Raw genomic sequence first — 7,990 nt, 5'->3', positions numbered from 1 at the left:
GCCCACATATCCCAAATCCAATCCAGCGAATTTTAAATAAATAATTAAATTAATTAATTAATTAATAAACTAAATATGTATTTTAAATACAGGCGTTACATGGACTCTGACTATGCTGGTGATTTGGATAAGCGCCGATCCACTACTGGATATGTATTTACTTTAGCTGGTGCTTCGGTAAGTTGGAGGTCTATTTTGCAGTCTATAGTTGCATTGTCTACTTACGAGGCGTAATATATGGCCCGACCGAGGCTATCAAAGAGGCTATTTGGTTGCAGGGTTTGGTAGATCACTTGAGTATTGTGCAGGATCAGCTCGAGATTCACTGTGATAGCATGAGTGCTATATATTTGGCCAAGAACCAAGTTCATCATGCCCGTACGAAGCACATTGATGTGAGTTTTCACTTTGTCAGAGAAATTTTAGAGGAGGGTGATATCTTACTCACTAAGATAGACACCAAGGAGAACCCAGCTGATATGTTAACCAAAGTGGTTTCTGGAATCAAGTTTCAACATTGTTTGAATTTGATTCATATCCTTCATTTGAGATGATTTGGCTCTTAAGGGCATTGGTGAACTACGGTCGGCTTGATCTTTTTAATAAGGGCATGAATGGCGGCACCACTATGTAGTACGATTCGTGTTTGGTCCTTCGGGACATTTGTTATTTGTTTGGTCCTTCAACATTTGTGCTTTGAAGAGGGATTTGCTATTCGGTTGATCGGCTCAGATTTGGATAAATCTTCACCGAGGTGGAGAATTGTTGGTATCTGACTCAGATTTGGATAAACCACACAGTTAAGGTTTTGGTTTCCTATTCTAAATAGGATTCTAATTTGATACCCACCTCTATAAATACGAGACCAGTTTGTGGGATTTGTAAGGTTCAATTTGTGAGAGAGAGTTTGTGAATTCTTCGGGATTCGTTTGTGAGTGATTGTACTCTATTTGTTTATCTCTTGATTAGTAAAATTCTCCTCTTTTGCTTGGTGGATTAGGCTAACGCCAAACCACGTACTCGTCTCCACTTCTATTGGTTATTCGCTTTGCATTGGTAAGTGTTTTAATTGATTTGTTTTTGTCGATTTCTATCACCACATTCAATCTTCTTTGTCCAATTGTCACGCTTCCGTATTCGTTTACGTAATATTAACTTCATCTATAATTCGCTCAAGGTCTCGAATATCCTCCTCTGGGATCTTCTCAACTCTAGGAAATTCATATGCATTTAGAACACCAATATCCCTACAAAACTTGAAGTACGAATCCAGTTCTTCACCTTGTGATGTCGCCTTATGTAGAACATGAAGTGCCATTTCCACCTTTTGTTGACTAGCCGCGTATATCCTGACAAAAAAACTAGCAATCCCATTACAGATTCTGCTATAAATATTGAAGATCTCAATGACAACCCAGTCCATTGCTTTAAGAATCAAAGTGTCGCTCCATCTGTCACTATAAGGCTTCACCTGCAATAACATATCGAGCAATGCCTGAGACCTTTGTAGATCCTTGAGTGTTCTCCCCATCAAACTATCACTCCCCTTGTTACCTTCCTCGTTGTCGAAGGAGCCAAAGGCAGATTTTTGGTCTAGAAATGCAAAATATGCTCGAATAAATGCACAAAGGCCCTATGTCCTAGGAGTATTAGAATAAGCATCAAGAAAATTGGAAAAATCTAAAGGAAGGCGCCCAATCCTCTGAACAACGGGAATTTTACAATAGAAAATGACATGCATCAACATTAGGCCTTTTAGCGTGACAACCCAATACCTCGTTTTCTCCATTCGATTCGATAGAGCCCATATAACAGGTTTAAGAAATTTGGGATACGTTCGAATCCAAGTAAAGATCCTTTGCGCATACATTCTTATAATCGATACTTGATTCATCGTGGTTTGTGGCTTTAATAACAGCTTCTTCAAGTTCGGGGTTTCGGAAAGAAGTCTTTCTTGATAACTTTGCAATGTAGAAGAATACTCAGTATGCACCCAAAAAAAATAGCACTTTGTTAAATATTGCAAACAAACTCACATTTTTGTTTGGTGTTTGTATCTGTTCATTGTAGTAATCCAAAGTATAATGTCTTCTGCGTTCTCCCATTCGTCAAAATTTGATTTTGAATTTTTTTCTTCATCCTCATTACTTTGGTATGATTGATTCAAATCAAAAGTGGGTGTTTGCATGTTTATTGATGAGATAAAAAAATAAGAGGTTATTGGAGAAGAAAAAAAAAAACAAAACAAACAGGTCTTTTTCTTCTACAACTGAATCACGTAGAGTAAATGACTTGTTTAAGTCAATAAATATCTTGGGTACGCCTAATAAAAAAGAAGAGTAATTTAGGAAGTTAAATGTGTCTAAAATCATTTTATTTATTTATTTTAAAGTTGGGGTACGAGAGTGTTTTGTTGGATATGTCCAAGATCACCCTTTAGGAAAGATAGGTTATTATAGGGCCTTATTATATTATTAAATTATATTACATTATCTGGATTCTGAATGGAGTCAATGGACTATTTTTTGGAAAATATGTGAATATTTCGGCTCTTTTGGAAAATATTGTCTTTACAAATCAAAGTGACTCTTGGAGTTGGAGGTGGACCAAAGAAGGAACTTTCTCTACTAGCTCTTTCTATGAAGCCTTGCATGCCCGTGATAGTCCTGACCAAACAACTAATATGGGATCTCTTATGAAACTTGTATGGAAAGTCCCTATTCCACTCAAGTTTCAGTGAATCCATCATGCACCTGTTTTTATTATGCCTGTTTGCTTTAGAGTGCTGGGCTATTCTCATGCAACCAATTGGGGCTGCCTTTCCAAGAATTTCCCAGGTTGATACTGTGAAGGAATGGTTAGTAGCATGGCTGAGGTTAGGAGTGTAAAAAAAAACCATTGACCCATTATCCGGTAGGGTACCCAGTCTTTACCCGCCACCCAAACCTGCACCGACCCGAAAATAGACCCGCCCCGCCACCATTTTTATGCGGTCGGGCTATGGGTGTAGGTTCTATGCTCAAACCCGACCCGTCAAGCCGCCCGACCCGTACCGTGTCAAAAGTCGTTGACCCAACCCCGTTGACCCGCACAATTTCAAGACTCTAACTCTAATATTTTTGTATTTTGTTTATAATTTCTTTTAACTTTAGTAGGAATTTGAGAGATATGAATACAAACTTATGAGTTCAACATCAATTTAACATATTCAAATTTGAACATTGGGAAAATATCAAAAGTTCAAATTCAACTTTCGAATTTTGGAGAAGATAAATCATTCATCCTTGTATTCATTTCGAATTCTTTTAGTTTATATTTTATTGTTTTGTACCATAGATCCTCGCTCCCATCTTCATTTTATCATGCTATGGAAAATAATTTATAAATGGTAAATCACGATAAATAAGTTTCAAATTTACAAATATGGTTTTGGGTTCAAATTCAAGTTTTTTTATTTTGGTTTATTTTTTATTGTTTGATTCCAATTTTTCTCTATGCTGTGAATTGGAAATATATTACTTGCAGAATTAGAAAGTTTTTTTTAGTGAAATTGGGTTAAAATGATAATTTCCACCCGACCCAGATGACCCGCCCCATAAGCTAACCCAACGGGCCAGGTGATGGTACTAAGACATGACACTTCAACCCGCCCCGCCTCGCCCCATCGCTATTTGACCCGCGGTTGACCCAGCCCGCCCCGTATTACACCCCTAGCTGAGGTTGAGGAGTAGGGGGTTTGGGGCGAAAATATGGAGATTGGTGCCCTATGCTGTGATTTGGGCTATATGGAAGGCAAGAAACAATCACATTTTTAGGAGGAGACCACCAGGTGTAGCGCATACATGTATCGAAGTTAAGGCATTCTTGTGGTATTGGACATCTAGTTTACAGGAAAGAACAAACTATAACTTCAGGGACATTGTTATGCATTGGGATGATATCATCGCGGCGGCAAGGAGCTGAGGGGATTAGTACTTTAGGGGAGTAGTTTCGTTACTTGTTTGTTAGAGCTTGTAGGTCTTATATGTGAGGTCCCCTCTCACTGGTCTGGCCTTTGAGCTGGCCGATTTGTATCTTTGATACTTTTAATAAAAATAACTTATAAAAAAAAATGGACGATTTTTTGGGGCTCTAGGATTGGTAAAACTGTAAAAGAAGGACCACTAAAGATTGTTTCTAGAAAAACACTTTGGAATTTATTGAAAAAATGCTAGTAAGCAACTCATTTTAAGAGAATCAAAATTCAAAAGTGCTACTCTTGATGTTCATCAGCATGTTTACTGGATTTTGTGGCTTTTTTACCGTGACAAACTGACAATACCCATTGAGTATATCAGTGCATGTATGTATCAGATGCACAACATGTCAACGACTAAGACCAACTTCGATGTTTGTTTATGTTACCGTCTTTATGTAGGAACCGTTATGGTTTCATGTAATGATTTATGAACCGCGAAAACCCATGTGCAGCGGAATAAGGGTGTTCACGGTTTGGTTAGAATTCATACCTATAAATCGGCTGTGCTTTTTCTGATAATCGAAGATCTATGAAATCAGCAACCTCTTGATCTTCTGTTGTATTCATATCCTTAGAATGGACGTTGTGTGGGCAACGATCTTCTAACCCCTTCTTTCTCTCTTGGCTTCTCTCACTCACAAAGTTGGAACCGATTTTGGATCTCACTTTTCTTGAGAAATCCTTTAGTGAAAAATGGCCAGAGAAAGAAGGTTTCTATTTATTGGCTACAACAGGGACCATGAGGAGAAATCAGGGTTAGGTCTCTTGACGGGATTGGGCTTCCCATGTTCGCCCAGAACACACGACCCAAGTCCGTCAACAAATGGCTTATTCCACTAAAGGCCATTGTTGCACTACCAAATTACGTGTTACGTTTATGGGCTCCATATTATATGTTTATCTCCCCGTGTTTAAGATATCGAATGCCCGTTGATTAAGTCAAGTTACTGACAACAACATTAATAAACTTCTTATGTCCTTGAGTAGTACCACTCAACCTCATTGTCATGTCGGATTAAATCCACCTGCAGGGTTTACATGACAATCCTTATGAGCTCCTCAAGGGGGACATCATCAATCCGACTTCTTGCGGGTCACGGATTCCTTCTATAATCAACAGCACACCTTATATACAATGTCATTACCCAATCCATCGAGTTTGTTGATTCACAAATGAATCTCACTCATTGATGATTTAAAGCAATGTACAATGCATGTAAGTGCCCGTTATTATATCCGGATTAAGAGGACAAGTATCCATAATAACAGAGGTGTTTGTTTTCTTATATAGTCAGTATAAAGAGAAACAACCTCACTTGGTCCCTTCGCTACACACAAAGTGTACTAGTGTAATCTTGTAGTCAAGATAGACTAATACCAGATTATACTACAACCGTACCAATGGTTTGTCCAAATCCATCTAGGTTGTGAACGTTTACTTATACTTTATAGGGTACTGATGATATGATCTTCTGTGTGTCACCACACACCATATTATCTACAACATAAAGTATTAGACACATGCATATAACTAATAACATATATAATATGCATAACATTTGCCTATATGATTCTCATTCAAAATATAAAGAATTAGAGTTAATACAAAAGTAATGCTTTTAGTATATAACCCTATCACTTCATTCTTCAGTATCTCACATTCTTATCCATTAAATTTAGAGTCCTGTATTGGGCGCCACATGAATTGGATTGGGCAGTCTCCAGCCCTAGCCCAATAACGAAGCCAAACAACAATAGCCAAATACACACCCCCACCTCAATGCATACCGGCTACTATTTTTTCAAACCGCTTTTAGCCAGTATCATCTCCCTCGCGAGTCTGAACCCAAAAAAAAATTGCATATTCTTGTTTTCAAATTGCATTCCACACATGTGCACGACCTGGAATCAAGATGATACTTTCGAACCGGTATAATCTCCCTTGTTTGGTGATTCAATTGAATTGGCAACCACCGAATTCGATTTGGAACAAATTTCATCTTCTCGTTTTGAAATTTCTAGCATTGAAAAATTTACTAATGTAGCTAGCATGCGACAATCCCGACATGAAAGTAAAATTTGTGTTTGGAAAGGGATATGAAAGTTACTAAAAACCAAAATGAATTTCTCAATTTTTTTTAGTCGAAATGACCTGGCTATGTTGCCAAAGAGAGTCCCCAAAACAATCCCGCCATGTTGTCCTAGAAATTGCCCAAACGACCTCACCATATCGTCTAGCTAAAAACCAAGAGTTTTGTCTTAAACGACACGCGTAGACCACTTGAGTGTACACTCAAACTACATAGTGAGGTCATTTGAGTGTATGCTCAAACTACATGGTGAGGTCATTTGAATGTACATTCAAACTACATGGCGAGATCATTTGAGTGTACACTCAAACGACCCGAGGGTTTCGTTATGGCAAGACCGATTGGATTGGTTGTTGGGCCTGGGCTTTGATGACAAACTTGTAATATGGCAAATTTGTAATATATATATTTTTTTGGGGGGTTGCCCAATCTAATTTGATGAGTGCCCGATTGAATCACCTAAATTTATAGATTCATATTATCCACGCCTGCCATGTAAGCTAAATGGTGGCCTTAAGCCTAGGTAAATCATAAATATTGCACCAAATTTAAAATGCTTTGATTTTTAGTATGGGATGGGATCCTCGGAAGTCGGAGCATATCAGCTGTGTGTACCCTACGTCATATTTCCGGTCCAAAGTATACTCGGACTATGAACCGGGTGTAAGACCAGCGGCGGACCAGTTTGGGGGCAAACACTTTGGATAATCCGGTCCTCTAATCCGTTAGAGGTCACAACGGTTTAGGGCCCATCCGGTGGCCCGAAGTTCGTGGACCAATCCGTCCGGATCATTCTGATCCAGTCACCCGATAAGATCCTAATGCAATCCGATAAGATCTTGCACAAGGATAGAATGGAATCTTAGGGAATGATCCTATTTTAGATAGAGTCATGATAGGATTCGTGAAAGAATGCAATCTCCGAATCCTTTCTTGGCCGCCAAGGCAGGATTGCTATATATATCGGAGGCTTCTCGCGATCCTCCGAACTACGCTTTTAAGAGACTTGATCCCGGATTCTTCACTGGGTACGTAGGCAACCAGAACGTTGGTACAGTCTCACTTCCTCAAAAATCCCAATCCCCCATATCTTTCGAGCCTTCGGAAGCACCATCACATTGGGAGTGTCGGGTTAACGTTTTGCCCCGACATTCTTTGGCGCCGTCTGTGGGGATAAATTTTCTCACGACCACGTGGTATTCCGTTGGAGCTTGATATCATCGGCCGTATTTTTCATATGTCCTTGTTACCATGGCTGAACAAATTGCGATGAGTAATACAGAAGCCGCCAGTCGGCATGTAGCAACTCTGCAAAACATGGAGACTATTCCAGGCACCACTACGGAGGTGGGGCAGTCGAGCCGTCATAGATCTTTCTCTCAGAACGGAGGAAACAAACTGTCTGAAGTAGTTCCACACACTCTGGAGCCATTAGGGACTCGGGAGTCTAATCCCCGTGTCCCTCGCCGCAATGCTGTGCGGAACACGAGAGCTGCCAGAATCCACGTCAGGGATGGTCCTGCTGAACCCAATCGCGATGCTACTTCTTTACGTCCGATAAAAAAATCGGGAGGCCGACATGCTAACCCATGCGCCTCCATCCGGAACTTGCAATACCAATCGGATCCAGCTCTAATCTCTCTTTTGACAAGAGTAGTTGCGGAAAACGAAAATTTGAGAAATCAACTAGGCAAACGGCCTAGAGACCCTATGAGCACCAATCGGTCGAGTCCCCTTTGCGCGCGCGTAGGCAAAGGCAACGGGCTAACCGGACAGCGAAGATCCTAATAATGGCCAAAACCTTATTCACAATAATGGTCAAGCTAGAGATCCAAGCCAAAGCCGGACTATCCGCCCTATCGTGTTCCGTCCCCACTCATTC

The 7,990-nt window shown here is 39.9% G+C and overlaps 1 pseudogene; it reads right to left on the bottom strand.

Annotated features, from left to right (window-relative positions):
- Positions 1 to 1,141: 1,141 nt before the first annotated feature.
- Positions 1,142 to 7,222, bottom strand: LOC147522378 (putative clathrin assembly protein At1g25240 pseudogene; annotated as a pseudogene).
- Between the last annotated feature and the right edge of the window lie 768 nt (positions 7,223 to 7,990).

The sequence above is a fragment of the Coptis chinensis genome, chromosome 1 (genome assembly GCF_015680905.1).
Source record: "Coptis chinensis isolate HL-2020 chromosome 1, ASM1568090v1, whole genome shotgun sequence".
Taxonomy (NCBI): domain Eukaryota; kingdom Viridiplantae; phylum Streptophyta; class Magnoliopsida; order Ranunculales; family Ranunculaceae; genus Coptis; species Coptis chinensis.
This window is presented reverse-complemented; position numbering and strand designations above follow the sequence as displayed.